At 44.8% G+C, this 15236-nt stretch overlaps 1 protein-coding gene across 3 annotated transcripts in view; it reads right to left on the reverse strand.

The window, feature by feature from the left end:
- Nucleotides 1–15236, reverse strand: part of LOC147107462 (ankyrin repeat and SOCS box protein 9-like) — a 195142-nt gene that overhangs the window by 146812 nt on the left and 33094 nt on the right. The gene's annotated exons all lie outside the window — the stretch shown is intronic.

The following is a 15236-nucleotide window of genomic DNA, read 5'->3' on the forward strand; positions in this document are numbered from 1 at the left end:
ACTGTGACCCCTGGTTCTGGACTCCCCCGCCATCAGGAACATCTTTCCTGCATCTAGTCTGTCTAGTCCTGTTAGAATTTTATAAGTTTCAATGAGATCCCCTCTCATTCTTCTAAACTCCAGCGAATACAAGCCCAATCGACCCAATCTCTCTTCATACATCATTACTGCCATCAAAGGTATCAGTCTGGTGAATCTTTGCTGCACTCTCTCCATGGCAAGAACATCCTTCCTCAGATAAGGCAACCAAAACTGCACACAATACTCAAGGTGTGGTCTCACCAAGGCCCTGTACAACTGCAGCAAGACATCTTTGCTCCTGTACTCGAATCCTCTCGCTATGAAGGCCAACATACCAATTGCCTTCTTAACCGCCTGCTGCACCTGCATGCTTACCTTCAGTGACTGGTGCACAAGGACACCCAGGTCTCGTTGCACTTCCCCTTTTCCCAATCTATTGCGTTCAGATAATAATCTGCCTTCCAGTTTTTGCCACCAAAGTGGATAACCTCACATTATACTGCATCTGCCATGCATCTGCCCAATTACCCAACCTGTCCAAATCATTCAATTCAATTTTATTTGCCATATGTAACCAGTACAAGTACAATTACAATGGATTGCTTACTCCCTGTAGGGACATGTCATACAGCGCCATGTTCAGAAAGTCAATACAATGGCTTCCAGTGGCAGTGGGAGCACGATGTCCCTCAGCCGCTCCGTCCTCCTCGTCCTCCTCCTCACTGTTGCCGGCTCCAAGTGGTGGTCTGCTTCTCCCGCTCACGATCCGACCTCTGGCCGCCATGCCCGGCTCCCCTCCTCCCAGTCGGACTGCGAGCCTCCCGCCATGGAGCTGCCAGCCGACGTGCTGCAGCGGGTCGTCGTGGCTGCTGCTGCTGCTCGTTGCGCTGCACTGCCTCCACCCGACTCGCCATACTGGAGTTTCTCTGCATCCTCCTCACAGCACACATGCCCACCCAGCTTTGTGTCGTCTGCAAACTTGGAGATATTACATCTAGTTCCCTCATCTAGATCATTAATACATATTGTGAATAACTGGGGTCCTAGCACCGATCCCTGCAGTACCCCACTAGTCACTGCCTGCCACTCGGAAAAAGACCCGTTTATTCCAACTCTTTGCTTCCTGTCTGCCAACCAGTTCTCTATCCAAGTCAGTACCTTACCCCCAATCCCATGTGCTTTAACTTTGCATGCTAATCTCTTATGCGGGACCTTATCGAAAGCCTTCTGAAAGTCCAAATACACCACATCCACTGGTTCTCCCTTATCTATTCTACCAGTTAAATCCTCAAAAAATTCCAGTAGATTAGTCAAGCATGATTTACCTTTTGTAAATCCACGTTGACTTTGTCTGATCCTGTCACTGTTTTTCAAGTGCTCTGCTATTACATCTTTTATAATGGACTCTAGCATTTTCCCCACTACCGATGTCAGGCTTATTAGAATTCCCCGTTTTCTCTCTACCACCTTTTTCATCTGTTTTAGCGATGTTGATTGAGGGATAAATATTGGCCAGGATACCCTTGGCAATAGTGCCATGGAATTTTTTACACCCAGCTGAGAGAGCAGACGGGGTTTCGGTTTAATGTCTCATCTGAAAGACGGCACCTCTAACAGTGCAGCACTCCCTCAGTAGTGCACTGGAGTGTCAGCCTAGATTTCTGTGCCCCAGGTCCAGAAGATGCACTGCAGCAACTCGCCAAGGCTTCTTCGGCAGCACCTACCAAACCCGCGACCTCTTCCACCTAGAAGGACAAGGGCAGCAGGCACATGGGAACACTGCCACCTCCAAGTCACACACCATCCTGACTAAGAAGTATATCGCCAATCCTTCATCGTCGCTGGGTCATAATCCTGGAACTCCCTCCCTAACAGCACTGTGGGAGTACCTTCACCGCACGGACTGCAGCGGTTCAAGAAGGCGGCTCACCACCACCTTCTCAAAGGCAATTAGGGATGAGCAATAAATGCTGGCCTTGCCAGCGATGCCCACGTCCCATAAATGAATTTTAAAAAAAGGTTTCCATCCCAGGGTTGTAAAGTAAGTAGCTGAGAACATTGCAGATGCCCTAATTCTCTCAATTCAGGAACCGTTCCTTTAGATTAGAAAATTGCGCATGTCACTCTGCCATTTAAGACTGGCGAGAGAGGGAAACCAGGGAATTATAGACTAGTTAACCTAACATCTGTTGTTGTGAAATTACTAGAGTCTATAATTAAGGATAGGGTGACTGAACACCTCGGAAATTTTCAGCTGGTCAGAGAGCCAGCATGGATTTGTGAAAGGTAGGTCATGCCTGACAAACCTGATTGAATTTTTTGAGGTGACTAAAGAATATCTATGGATGTTATTTATATGGACTTCCAGAAGGCATTTGATAAAGTCCCTCATAAGAGAATGTTAGCTAAAGTTGAAGCTCATGGAATTGAAAGCAGATTATTGACCTGGTTAGGAAATTGGCTGAGCAGCAGGAGACCAAGAGAAGGGATAATGGGTAGGTACTAAAATTGGCAGGATGTGACTAGTGGTGTCCCGCAGGGATCTGTGTTGGGGCCTCAGCTATTCACCCTATTTATTAACAATTTAGATGATGGGATAGAGAGCCATATATCCAAGACTGCCAATGACACAAAGATAGGCAGCATTATAAGCAGTGTAAATAGAAGCATAAAATTACAAAGAGATATTAATAGATTAAGTGAACAGGCAAAACTGTGGCAAATGGATTTCAATATAGGCAAATGTGAGGTCATCCACTTTGGGCCTAAAAAAGGATAGATCGGAGTACTTTCTAAATGGCAAAAAGCTAAAAACAGTGGAGGTCCAAAGAGACTTAGAGGTCCATGTACATAGATTGTTAAAATGGCATGGACAGGTACAGAAAATAATCAAAAAGGCTAAAGGAATGCTGGCCATTATATCAAAGGACTAGAATACAAGGGGGTAGAAGTTATGCTGCAGCTATACAGGACACTGGTTAGACCACACCTGGAGTACTGAGAGCAGTTCTGGGCACCACACTGTAGGAAAGATATATTGGCCTTGGAGGGAGTGCAGCGTAGATTTACCAGAAAGATACCCGGACCCCAAGGGTTAAATTACGAGGAGAGATTACACACACTGTTGTATTCCCTGGAATTTAGAAGGTTAAGGGGTGATTTGATCAAAGTTTTCATGATTTAAGAGGAACTGATAGGTTAGAGAGAGCGAGAAACTATTTCCGCTGTTTGGAGAGTCTAGGACTAGGGGACATAGCCTAAAAGTTAGAGCCAGATTTTTCAGGAGTGAAATTAGGAAACACTTCTACACACAAAGGGTAGTAGAAGTTTGAAACTCTTTTCCGCAAACTGCAATTGATGCTAGATCAATTGTTAATTTTAAATCTGAGATTGATAGATTTTTGTTAACCGAAGGTATTAAGGGGTATAGGCCAAAGGCAGGTATATGGAGTTAGGTTGCAGATCAGCCATGATCTAACTGAATGGCGGAACAGGCTCAAGGGGCTGAATGGTCTACTCTTGTTCCTATCCCTCTAGAAATGAACCCCATAGAGTTATACAGCACAGAAAGAGGCCCTTCGGCTCATCGTGTCCATGCCGGCCATCAAGCCCTGTCTATTTTAATCCCATTTTCCAGCACTTGGTCCGTAGCCTTGTATGCTATGCCGTTTCAGATGCTCATCTAAATGCTTCTTGAATGTTGTGAGGGTTCCTGCCGCTACCACACTTTCAGGCAGTGAGTTCCAGATTCCAACCGCCCTCTGGGTGAAAATGTTTTTCCTCAAATCCCCTCTAAACCTCCTGCCCCTTACTTTCAAACTATGCCCCCTGGTTATTGACCCCTCTACTAAGGGGAAAAGTTCCTTTCTATCTACCTTATCTATGCCCCTCATAATTTTGTACACTCAGCCTTCTCTGCTCTAAAGGAAAACAACCCCAACCTGTCCAGTCTCTCTTCACAGCTGAAGCGCTCCAGCCCAGGTAACATCCTGGTGAATCTCCTCTGCGCCCTCTCCAATGGTGAATCTCCTCTGCACCCTCTCCAATGCAATCACATCCTTCCTATAGTGTGGCGACCAGAACTGCACACAGTATTCCAGCTGTGGCCTAACTAGCGTTTTGTACAGCTCTTAAATTCTATGCCTCGGATAATGAAGGCAAGTATCCCATATGCCTTTTTAACCACCTTATCTACCTGTCCTGCTACCTTCAGGGGTCTATGTACATGCACACCAAGGTCCCTCTGATCCTCTGTCCTTCCTAGGGTCCTACCTGTAACGATCAATAACATGTCATTCTATAGTGGACACTAGGTGGAGCCGTAGAGCTGTATATAGCTGTATGTATAAGACTACACTACCCAGCTGTATGATATTAAGACTACATTACCCATGAGGCACTAGGCTACCCACAAGGCAGCAGTCAAGATGGAAGCCTCCACAGATACAGTACCTAGTCCACATGTGCTCAATAAAAGGTCTAGCAAAAGCTAGCTGTGTTCATAATAAGAATGTCTAGTTATTAATGAACATAAGATGGTACCAGGGTGGTGAAGATCTGCTGAAAATTGTGAAAAGCGACATGGAGAATTTGAAGCCACCAGAGCGTTTGAATCTCGAGGAAAAAATCGACTACAATTGGCAGATTTTTAAACAACAATTCGAACTCTACATTGCAGCCATCGGATTCGGTACGAAGCCAGACGCAAGGAAGATAGCATTGCTGCTTACGGTTGCAGGCCCACAGGCGATAGAGGTATTTAATACATTTGTATTTAATCCAGTGGAGAACAGAGAAAAATTAGAAGATGTGCTAAAAAAATTTGATGCACATTGCTCTCCCAAAAAGAATGAGACCTATGAAAGATACATCAGCCGTTCTCGGACACAGCAACAAAATGAGACTTTTGATAGCTTTATAACTGATCTGAAACTGAAAGCACAGACAAGTAATTTCTCTGAGCTCAAAGCATCCATGATTCGTGACCAGATTGTGTTTGGTATTCATGATAAAAAAGTCAGGGAACGTCTGTTGAGAGAAACCGAACTAAATTTGGAAAATGCGGTGAAAATATGCCAAGCCAGCAAGCTAGCTCGAAAGCACGCAAAGACTTTCCGTGAAATCAATAATGATGCGAATGTCATGAGTGATAATGCTGCTGTCGGTGCTGTGTCCTACAAGGGGAAGAAACGTGGGCAGAACAGAAATGAAAAGCAATCGGAGGATGACATTTTTAATTGTAAACGCTGTGGTTGCAAACACCAGTTAAGACAATGCCCAGCGTTTGGAAAAATGTGCACAAAGTGTAATGGAAAGAATCACTTTGCCAAACAATGCTTTTCAAAAGTAAAAACAACGAAAGGGCAACGAGTTAATGTGATTGAGGACACTGATTTAAGTGAGACATTTTTTGTAGGAATGGTATCATGTGACGATATCAAAAAAAGATACAGAAAATGTGCAGCCCTCAGAAATAGACAATGCTGAACATAAAGTTAATGCAGTAAAAGAGGACAAATGGATGATCCCACTGCAGATAAATGGAGCATTAGTTACATTGAAACTGGACACTGGGGCAAAAGCAAACTTAATCAGTATGAGTGACATTAACAATATGAAAGAAAAGCCCAAAATACAGAAAAAGTCAGTACTACTGAAGGACTATAATGGACAGAAAATAGATAGCTTAGGTGTATGCAGACTTAAAGTGACAGTCAAAGACAAAGTGCATCATCTCATGTTTTCTGTTGTGGCTGAAAGACTTGATTCGATACTAGGTGACAAAGCTTGTGAAGACTTAGAACTGGTCAAGAGAGTCTACCTTATAAACTGTGCCATAAGCAGACCAGATGACTCAGGTGATGAAGCAGAGAGCCCATCAAGGATGAAAAGGCCAAAGGGTATCCATGTCTTCAAAAAGCCTAGTTTCTCCAAGAAGAAAGAAAAAGACTTCAAGGTCAAAGAGAAGCCAAAGGAAGAAAAGCACAAAGAGGAAAAACACAAGGAGAAAAAGTCCAAAGATATAACCGCAGCAGATGTTGTTAAGCAGTGGAAAGAGAAAAAGGAGAAGCCTGCACCAGAGCAGGAAGCAGTTCCGGTGGATACTCCTTCCCTCAGGCCAATCTTTGGTGTTCCATTAGCCGAGGCTGCTGAGAGGACTATGCTGTATGATGGGATCCAGCTGCCAGCAGTTTTTCGAGAGTGCATTGACTACATTGAGAGTTATGGCATGAAGAGTGAAGGAAACACTGAAACCCTCTCCAAGCAAAGATCGCAAGGAGACCTCGATCTATACAAGAGCAGATTGATGACAATGCCGCAACTGCATCTTGTCATTCACCGCCAGAACAATCTCATGAAGACACATCAGACTTACCCGTGTTGAGAAGATCCACACGTGAAGTAAAAGAGCCTGATAGACTTAATCTTTGAGTACAATGTAAAGCTTTGAAAATGTGTTGACTGTTTTGAAAATGTTTATGTTTATCGAGCACTAACAAAAGTGTTACTGATATTATCTTTATTGTTTTCTTGAAAGTTGATTGATATTGATTTTGTTAAACCTCAAAGAAAGGGGGATGTAATGATCAATAACATGTCATTCTATAGTGGACACTAGGTGGAGCCGTAGAGCTGTATATAGCTGTAGGTATAAGACTACACTACCCAGCTGTATGATATGAAGACTACATTACCCATGAGGCACTAGGCTACCCACAAGGCAGCAGTCAAGATGGAAGCCTCCACAGATACAGTACCTAGTCCACATGTGCTCAATAAAAGGTCTAGCAAAAGCTAGCTGTGTTCATAATAAGAATGTCTAGTTATTAATGAACATAAGACTACCATTCATTGTGTATTCCCTTGCCTTGTTAGTCCTCCCAAAATGCATCACCTCACACTTTTCAGGGTTAAATTCCATTTGCCACTGTTCTGCCCATCTAACCAACCCATCTATATCATCCTGTAGCCTGAGGCTTCCCTCCTCGCTAGTTACCACTCCACCAATTTTCGTGTCATCTGCGAACTTACTGATCATACCTCCTTCATTCATATCTAAATCATTAACGTACACTACAAACAGCAAAGGACCCAGCACTGATCCCGGCGGTACACCACTGGAGACAGGCTTGGTTTGCATTTTTTATGGGCTTATTAAAAGCTTGAGAAATCCCCAAATAAATAAATAATTAACACAAGTCTAATAAAAATAAATATTCCCATGCTCAAAATTAATTAAAGTCCCTTTGAAAAGCATTTAAAATAAAAATGTAATCTTTTGAAAAATAATAAAAACATTTTAATCAGGGCCAAAATTTACATGAACTAATTTTAAATGTTTTTGTATGTTTTAATCATTTTAAAAATTTTAATTTAACATTTATTTTAACCCTTACATTGGGCAACACTGCGCCAGCGAAAGTGTTTTGGGACGGATGCGAACGATGTATCAAGGCGAACCTTGATAGATCGCATGTTCCGGGTTTTCGCACATGTGCAGCGCATGCGGAAACCCAGAACTTGCATGGCCATTCTGAGGGCTTACGATGGTGGGTATGCCGTCATTGGCCCCGCAAAATCCGGGCCATGAAGATCTGCTTCAGTGGTGGTATGCGCAGAAATGCTGTCCATAGCCCACTGGACATAATGATGTCCAGTGGAGCAGAGCTTGTTCGTATTATCACTGGAGCAGAGCCTGACTTGTGGCTCCTGTAGACCTATTTAGAATAACGAAGACAGTCATCAACAGGTTTACAGGAGAACAGAGGCACAGGATATTATTATATAAACTGAGGTAAATAACACACAAAAGCCAATCTGATATCGACACAGAGCCAGGATTAAAGTGCTGTACAGTAAGTTGCATGCAGGTTGTACTGGGGACCTTGTTTTTCTGAAGGAGGAGGTTGGCGCTATTGGATTCCTTCTGCCTTTCCTATCATCTAGCAGGATGGTGCTGCAGGTTAAGTATTAGGTATCAGCGGGTGACTCGAGGGCACTGGCTCATGCCCACAATCTTGTGGTGCAAATGACCTGCACTGCCACATAAGCCAACAATGTAACACTTGCCTTCTCCTCTACAGTGGGGAGACCAAACTGCAAGATATCTTATTCTTATATACATAGGATTTGGTTTAATCTGATATGATTAGGGTTTTTGTTTTCCTTTTACTTATAAATGGCTTGTGGTTATTTCTCTAACAAAGATCATCAGGTAAAACAGTAAATGAGCAATGGGAGGCCTTCAAAGAGGAGATAGTTCGGGTACAGACTAAACACATTCTTATGAGGGGTAAAGGAAGGGCATCCAAATCTTGAACTTCCTGGATTACTAAAGAAATTTGATTAAAATGAAACAGAAAAATTAGGCTCATTATAAATGTCAGATTCATAATACAGTAGCGAAACAAGCAAAATACAGAAAGTGCAGAGATGAACTGAAAAAGGAAAGAAGAGGGGCAAAGAGAGTGTATGGAAAATATTAGCAGTTAACATAAAAGGGAACACTAAAGTCTTTTATAAACATATAAATAGTAAAAGGGCAGTCAAAGGAAGCCTTGGGCCGATTAGGAACCAAAAAGGAGATCTTCTTATGGAGGTCATGGCTGAGGTACTAAATGAGTACTGTACTTTGCATCTGTCTTCACTAAAGAAGAGGATGCTGCCAATATAGTAGTAAAGGAGGAGGCAGTAGCAATATTGGATAGGAGAAAAATAGATAACGAGGAGGTACTTAAAAGGTTGGCTGTCCTCAAAGTAGAAAAGTCACCCGGTCCAGATGGGTGGTATCCTAGGTTACTGAGGGAAGTAAGGGTGGAAATTATGGCGGCTCTGGCCTCAATCTTCCAATCCTCCTTAGATATGGGGATGGTGCCAAAGGACTGGAGGGTTTCAAATATCCCTCTCCCCGTTCAAAGAAAGGGAGAGGGATAAACCTGGCAACTACAGGCCAGTCAGTCCAACATCGGTGATGTGGTACCTTAATAAGAGACCATAATCTGGGGAAAAAAATGTCACTTGGAAGAACCTGGGTTAATAAGTGACAGCCAACATGGAATTGTTAAAGGCAAATCGTGTTTGACAAACTTGATTGAGATCTTTGATGAAATAACTGAGATGGTTGATGAGGGTTATGCATATGGACTTTCAAAAGGCATTTGATAAAGTGACTTGTTAGCAAAATTGAAGCCCGTGGGATTAAAGGAACAGTGGCAGCATGGATATAAAATTGGCTAAGAGACAGAAAGAAAGTAGTGGTGAACAGTTGTTTTTCAGACTGGAGGGTAGTCTGCAGTGGTGTCCCCTAGGGGTCGGTGTTGGAACCACTGCTCTTTTTGATATATATTAATGACCTGGACTTGGGTATAGAGGGCATAATTTTAAAGTTTACAGATGACATAAAATATGGAAATGCAATAAACATTGAAGAGGTTAGTAACAGACTTCAGGAGGACATGGACAGACTGGTGAAATAGCAGACACATGGCAGATGAAATTTAATGCGTGAAGTGAAGCATTTTGGTAGGAAGAATGAGGAGAGGCAATAGGAACTAAATGGCACAATTTTAAAGGGGTGCAGGGAAAATGGTGTGGGAAAATTATTGGAAAATTATTGGAAAAAATTCTGAGGGACAAAATTAGTCTCCACTTGGAGAGGCAAGGATTAATCAGGGATAGTCAACATGGCTTTGTCAAGGGAAGATCATGTCTGACTAATTTGATTGAATTTTTTGAGGGGGTGACTAGGTGTGTGGATGAGGGTAACGCAGTGGATGTGGTATACATGGATTTCAGTAAGGCCTTCGATAAAGTCCCGCACAGGAGACTGGTCAAGAAGGTGAGAGCCCATGGAATCCAGGGTGCCTTGGCACATTGGATACAAAACTGGCTTAGTGGCAGAAGGCAGAGGGTGATGGTCGAAGGTTGTTTTTGTGACTGGAAGCCTGTGGCCAGTGGGGTACCACAGGGATCGGTGCTGGGTCCCTTGCTGTTTGTGGTCTACATTAATGACTTAGATATGAATGTAAAAGGTATGATCAGTAAGTTCGCGGATGATACAAAAATTGGTAGGGTGGTAAATAGCGAGGAGGGTAGTCTCAGTCTGCAGGACGATATAGATGGGTTGGTCAGATGGGCAGAACAGTGGCAAATGGAATTTAACCCGGAAAAGTGCGAGGTGATGCACTTTGGGGGGACTAACAAGGCAAGGGAATACACAATGAATGGTAAGACCCTAGGCAAGACGGAGGGTCAGAAGGATCTGGGTGTGCAAGTGCACAGATCCCTGAAGGCGGCGGAACAGGTGGATAAGGTGGTAAAAAAGGCATATGGGATACTTGCCTTCATTAGCCGAGGCATAGAATATAAGAGCAAGGAGGTTATGATGGAGCTGTATAAAACACTGGTTAGGCCACAGCTGGAATACTGTGTGCAGTTCTGGTCGCCACACTACAGGAAGGATGTGATAGCTTTGGAGAGGGTGCAGAGGAGATTCACCAGGATGTTACCAGGGCTGGAGCGCTTCAGCTATGAAGAGAGGCTGGGCAGATTGGGTTTGTTTTCCTTGGAGCAGAGGAGGCTGAGGGGGGACATGATTGAGGTGTACAAAATTATGAGGGGCATAGATAGGATGGATACTAAGGAGCTTTTTCCCTTAGTAGAAGGGTCAATAACTAGGGGGCATAGATTCAAGGTAAAGGGCGGGAGGTTTAGAGGGGATTTGAGAAAGAACTTTTTCACCCAGAGGGTGGTTGGAGTCTGGAACTCACTGCCTGAAAGGGTTGTGGAGGCTGGAACCCTCACAACATTTAAGAAGCATTTGGATGAGCACTTGAAATGCCATAGCATACAAGGCTACGGACCAAATGCTGGAATATGGGATTAGATTAGACAGGGCATGATGGCCGGCGCGGACACGATGGGCCGAAGGGCCTCTATCCGTGCTGTATAACTCTATGACTCTAAACTAGGAACTGTGGAGGAGCAGAGAGATTTAGGGGTCCATCATTTAAAAATAATGGACAGGTACAAAAAAAATTTAAAAGGATAATGGAATGTTAGCCTTCATCTCAAGAGGGCTGGAATAGAAAGGGGTGGAAGTTATGCGAGCGTTATATAATGCTCTGGTTAAATCATATCTGGAGTAATGGGTTCAGTTCTGGGCACCACGCCACAGGAAGGATATTGGAGGGGCTTGGAGGGGGTGCAGTGCAGATTCACCAGAATGATACTGGGGTTAAAAGGGTTAAATTATGAGGACAGGTTGCATAGACTTGGGTTGTATTCCCTTGTGTTTAGAAGATTAAGGGGTGATCTAATTGAGGTGTTTAAGATGGTTAAAGGAATTGATAAGGTAGAGAGAAACTATTTCCTCGTGTGGGGAATCCAGAATGAGAGGGCATAACCTTCGTCCCTGTCTCTTGCCCTCCAAAAACACTGGAAAACATGTTATCGTCAGACAAATGCACCACATGGTCAGGTGATAAAGTCTGAAACCTGGCCCAGACTAGCAAACACTGGCTGTGAAGGAATGAGCCATATAACCTATTCAGAAAATACACCATCTTAAAAGCCTTATTAAAACCCAACGATGAAATAGCTATGAAAGCATTCTGGCTTTTGAAATAAAACATTTGTTGACCCTGAATAAATAACCTTATTGAAACAGAAGGTGAAGGCCTCCGACAGGCTGACCTTTGGGAACAAAAACAATGGGGTCAATTTTCTGGCCGCCGTCGGGCAGCTTTTCAGGCGGCCGGGGGCCGAAAATCGGCGAAAAAGCAGGTCGGGACCCCCCCCCCCCACCTGATTCCCCGCCCCGTCCGACTTTCGGACCGCCGTTTCCCCGCGCCCCGCTTCAGTCCCGGCCGCCGCTGGCGGGACTGGTTGTCGGCACACTAATTACCAATAATCAGCTTGTTGAAGTCAATTTTCCGGGACCGTTGCGACTTTGGGGCTTTCCCCACGTGAAACCCGCCTGCGGGGAACCCCGCTGCTGAGAGCTGGCGTGAAGCTTGCTGGCTTGCTTGCTGTCAGCTGCAGGTCAGGGAAAGCTGCGATTTAGAGGGACAGCACTTGTATGTTGAAGGACCTTGTTGTTGCAGGTTTGGGGCTACTTCTTCAAGGCTTGGGCGCAGCTGTGGAAGGTTGGAGCCTCACACACTTCTCCAATGCGATCTCCTGGGAAGCCCCTCTCGCCACCCTCACTCAGCGCTTACTCAGCGGAGGCATCTACGAGAAGCATGGGACGCCTTTTTTTCCTTCCCTTCTTGCCATTAGAGGATCTCCAGCAGCAGAGACGGCAGCAGCAGAACCAGGAACAGCATGATGAGCACCAGGAGCACCAGGCTGCTGCTCACTCACCTGAAGCTGCACAGACCAGAAGGGGCCAGCGCTTGGAAGTGGCTTGAGAGCACCTTGCTGCGCTTTAGGGGGCCATGGGGACCCGTATCTGCACTGGCAGTCCTACTCAGAAGGACTTCCATGAGGAGCTGGTTTCTCTGTTCAACAGATGGCCAACGCTCGTCAAGAGATGTCATTCTCTTATGTGCACTCACCATGTTTTCCGTACCCTGGCGAGTTATCTCCTCCATGGAGGTTGCCAACCTTTCCATGGTGATGCCTTCATGCGCCAATGACTCCACAAAGGCTCTGCTCATGGTCGCTATGGACTCCTCCATTCGCTCCACACTCGCAGCGACCCTGGAGATGAAACCTGCCAGAGACTCCTGCATCTGTGCATGGAGATCCATCACCTCTTCTCTTGCGGATGGATCCAGAGGCAAAGGGTCGACATGCAGCGCAGCTGAGCTGAGCTGGCAGTGTCCTGCGCCCTCCGACGAGGACTCTCCACTGCTGTCCCTGTCTCCAGAATCTGCTGAGGCTCACTTGTGAGCTGTGAAACACCAGGTGACAACACTACTCTACGTCCCGTAGGTCCCCCCGAGGTGTGAGTGTCTGCGCTGGTGCTGGGTGCGCTTACTTCTGCTGACGCTGTGCCCTCAGAGGTTGGAGCTTCCTCTGAGGAGTCTGGCTGCACAGCCTCTTCCTCCTCCACAGTGAGGACGGGGGCTCTGGATGGTACTGTGGGGGAGTAAAGGAAGGAGTTAGAGATGTAATGCCAAGGTTCTTCTGGTGACTCCCAGCGAGTTGGCATCTGCTGACACCTGCATCCATGCAGCATTGGTCTCAGTGGGAGGCCTCTTCCTCCCTGACCTAGGGAAGAGGACCTCCCTGTGGGCCCTAACCCCATCCAATAATGCCTGCAGTGAAGCCTCGTCGATTTTGAAGGCAGCTCGGGGTCTGGCACTGGCCACAGCTGCTGCAGGCTCCTCTGCCATCCTGTATGGTTCATTTGGAAGCCTTCAGAGGATGCAGTGCTTGCTATGGACCTGGAAAGCACCACGGATGATGACATCATACTGTGGGGATTTCTGACTCGAATTGGACAATTAGCAAGGCTTCCCACATGCTGGGAATTAATTGGCCAATTGAGGGAAAATTGCATGGAGCTGGCTGACACTTTTTTGTGTGTGTCAGAAACCCCACATTCGGGGAAACCCGACCGTTTCCCACACAAGCCGAAAATCGGGGCCAATGGTTCACCATGGATAAGGTGTTCTAATTTACACTTCGTAAAGATGACAAAGTAAGGAACACCTGCAGTCACATTGGTTTTTATATGGTAAACTTGGAACACCTAGACATGAGACACGAGTCTGGCTGAGGTGGCAGTAAGAGTTGCAGAAATAGGCAGAAAAATGACTAAAGATAATTAGCATCAGCAGAAAACCTTAAAGGAAATACCACTGGAAAAAGGTATAAATATTGAACTTTCAAATGGGATAACAGACTTGCTTTAATCAGGCAAAGCGATTCTCAGCTTCAGAGGCGGCTCTGTAAGTCTCCAACTCTTTGTACCTCGGGGATCAAAGGTATTTGATTTTGGTGAATATCCTGTAGAACACTAAGAACTGTAATACTGTAAGATTTAAAAGTAAGATTCTCTGATAATAAGATTGTAAGTTTTCTCTTTTTGTAACTGTTAATGTTGCGATTGGCTCACCAACTGTAAATTAAATGTCGGTTCTTTAATAAATCTATATAATTTTAAGAATTGTCTCACATAAGACTTCGGTATCAAACTCGCGAACTCAATCTCTGTACACTCTGGTGAGGAGTTGCAGAATTCTGAGGGAGTTTTCCAGACCCTCATGATATCCGGAACGTTACAGTCTAGCTAAACTTCTTAAAAGTGCTATCTGGAGAATGGTAACATTCTCAGGTTGTTCCTTTCCTTTAGGGAGAGATAGTCCGGACCTTTAGACCCAATTGCAGGGCATTCTGGAGGGGGAGGGTGAACAGCCAGTTGTCGTGGTGCATATAGGTACCAACGATATAAGTAAAAAAACGGGATGAGGTCCTAAAAGCTGAATATAGGGAGTTAGGAGGTAAATTAAAAATTAGGACCTCAAAAAGGTAGTAATCTCAGGATTGCTACCAGTGCCACATGCTAGTCAGAGTAGAAATAGAAGGATATTTCAGCTGAATATGTGGCTAGAAGAATGGTGCAAGGGAGAGGGATTCAACTTCCTGGGACACTGGAACCGATTCTGGGGGAGGTGGGACCAGTGCAAACTGGACGGTTTGCACCTGGGCAGGACCGGGACCGATGTTCTAGGGGGAGTGTTTGCTAGTGCTCTGGGAGAGGGTTTAAACTAAAATGGCAGGGGGTTGGGAACCTATGCAGGGAGATAGAGGAAAGGGAAGCAAGGATAGAAGCAAAAGACAGGAAGGAGAAAAGCAAAAATGGAAGTCAGAGAAATCAAGGCTTTAAATCAAACATGGCCGCAGTAAACAATAATTCAAAATGGCCTAAGAGTGTTAAAAAACACAAGCCTGAAGGCTTTGTGTCTTAATGCGAGGAGCATTCGCAATAAGGTGGATGAATTAGCAGCGCAAATAGTTGTAAACGGATATGATGTAATTGGGATTATGGAGACATGGCTCCAGGGTGACCAAGGCTGGGAATTCAACATCCAGGGGTATTCAATATTCAGGAAGAACAGGCAAAAAGGAAAAGGCGGTGGGGTAGCATTGCTGGTTAAAGAGGTGTACGAAAGGCTGATATTTAAAGATATTTAGTAGATGAGAATCATATACGTATAACTTCAAGTGTAGTCATTGACCAAATAATATTACCCATAATTACTCCT

The sequence above is a fragment of the Somniosus microcephalus genome, chromosome 14, assembly GCF_052327205.1.
Source record: "Somniosus microcephalus isolate GS21.2 chromosome 14, FLI_Smic_1.0, whole genome shotgun sequence".
Classification (NCBI taxonomy): Eukaryota; Metazoa; Chordata; class Chondrichthyes; order Squaliformes; family Somniosidae; genus Somniosus; species Somniosus microcephalus.